Source organism: Pollicipes pollicipes, unplaced genomic scaffold (assembly GCF_011947565.3).
Source record: "Pollicipes pollicipes isolate AB1234 unplaced genomic scaffold, Ppol_2.1 Scaffold_1600;HRSCAF=1878_pilon_pilon_pilon, whole genome shotgun sequence".
Lineage (NCBI taxonomy): Eukaryota > Metazoa > Arthropoda > Thecostraca > Pollicipedomorpha > Pollicipedidae > Pollicipes > Pollicipes pollicipes.
Genome location: NW_023595962.1, coordinates 8493886 through 8496106, shown reverse-complemented (window position 1 = coordinate 8496106; position 2221 = coordinate 8493886).

Below are 2221 nucleotides of genomic sequence, written 5' to 3'. Positions count from 1 at the left end.
GGTTTTAGCTCCAGCACACTGTCGAGTGGGTGGTGAGGCGGCCGAGGCCGTCTGACAATAGATGCAAGGCGCGCTGGGCAAGACACACGACTATTCAAATGATAGAATGCATGCTATTTATGCAATGCCTTGCATTGCAATGGCTATAAATGAGTCATATCGCAGAGAGCCCATAAACGACGTAACCATAAATAAATGCTTTACATTCATGGTGGAATTGATGACAATTCCATAAATTGTATCTGACCATTAAATGAAGACGCCTTAAAGGCATCGTGCTTTACCAAGAACTGCTCGGCGTAATCTTACTCTCATTGATAACTCCCGTATACATGGCAAGTGGATGCTGATGACGTCATGCAGCAGTTTGATGCAGATTGTTGTTTACAACGCGACTGACCGCATCAACCCCATTCAGACGAAAGTTTATTTCAAAAGGAAGGGGAGGGCGGATGTTCCCCTGCCGGCGGGCTCAGGGGCTTAGTTTGGCAGAATACATTAAGGTGGGCTGAGCGGGCCAACCCTTTTCACCTTTCCAAATCCTTTTCACCTTTCAAATCCTTCTAACCTTTCCCTACCCTTTTCAAAGTTGTCATCTCGACCTGACGGAGCGGCACGCTAGACAACCGACCGATGACGTCACAACCCGGTTGGCCCCCGCCGAGTTCGCTCGTCCCGCAAGACATTTGCCGGTCACCAGGCACGGCTGACCGACGGTAAATCATCCCAGGGTCACAGCGGCGTACGTCTTAATCTCAATCGCACATCGGTATGCGAGCGATCTATCAAAATCGCGCGCCCGGCCCGCGAAAGCGGATTACAGGCAGCTCCGCTACCGCGCAGGGAAGCCAAAGTGCGCGCTGCCATATTGGAAAACAAAGGAATCCGGCAAAAGAATCATGCGTCTGCGGCGATGCGGCTGAACGTGCACGCAGCTTAACCGATTGCGTTTTAGTCAGCTCCAAACGCTTGTGTCGCAGTGGTAAGCGGCTTACCACATTGACATCGTGCTATTGGAGCCGGGCTGACTGGAATTTGTGCGAGAAATTCGTCTTCGAGGGCCATGGTTCGATTCTGATAGCGTATTGCGTGTTTTTGACGACTAACACAAATCAGCGAGGTGATAACATCGATAAGCAAAGAACGTGCGCAAACGGACAGCGATGAGCTCAAAGTTTTTATAACGGCTATAAGTTAGATCCTAGGCCGGGGTTATGTGTACTCGTGATTAAAGTAACGACGGCCTCTTCCCAAGATATGAAGGAATTATTTAACATAACTATTCGTAAAAAACCCGCTCTTATGATTGGAACACGTAACCAACGTGCCCTAATTTTGTGCTATTAAACAGATTACGCGGTGTCGGCGGCGGTAGGAAATCGTGTTCTTTTTGCGTACAGTGGGCGGTTCAGGAAACGTCAACCCACGTGTTATGACCTCGCACTCGTCCGAGAGACGGCATACCAAATTGTCGCCTACCCCCCCCCCCCCCCCCCATCATGCGCGTCTCCCGCGCGTACATTGTGAACCCCTGGCACGGGCTATGGACACCAGCGCCAAGGTCAACTACGCCCGGCTGATCTTCTGATTGGCCTGCAGTACGTGATCTCCGGAACGGAAGACCCTAGGGCCGTCGCGGCACGAGATAAGGGGCCAATGACAAACTGGAGCGAACAGGTTCCTTCGGGGCCACTTCAAAGCGGGGTAATAGGTGCCATAGCTCAAAACGGGCGGGGCGCGTAAGCGGGTGCTCACCGGTCATTCCCATCTGACAAATCTAACGGGGTACGTGCGCCACACGGGCAGCGACAAACTGGGCGGGCGCTTATCTCATCACACCAAACGTACAGGTATTTTGTTGTACTGCATTAACTACAGTCGTACGGTAACCGCCCATAAATGTTCCATCCGGGCAATTCTGCCAATGCGCATTGTCCTAAGATCATTATCGGTAAATATCGCCAACGACGAGGGGTTTTCACCATTTGTTCGGTGGACAGCGAGGAACTTTGCGGAGTGTAGGACGCCGCATGCATCGATCGCACAGCCCATCATAAATGTTGCAGATGAATTGTGTGATCCGAGGTCATCATTACAATACGAAATGCCGTGTTGGCGGCACTTCTTTCGTTCGCCTAAACTCATACGCATCGCAAATTATTAGCAACAAATCTGCCATAGGGATGTTTTTATGAATATACACTACACTGACTATTAAAAA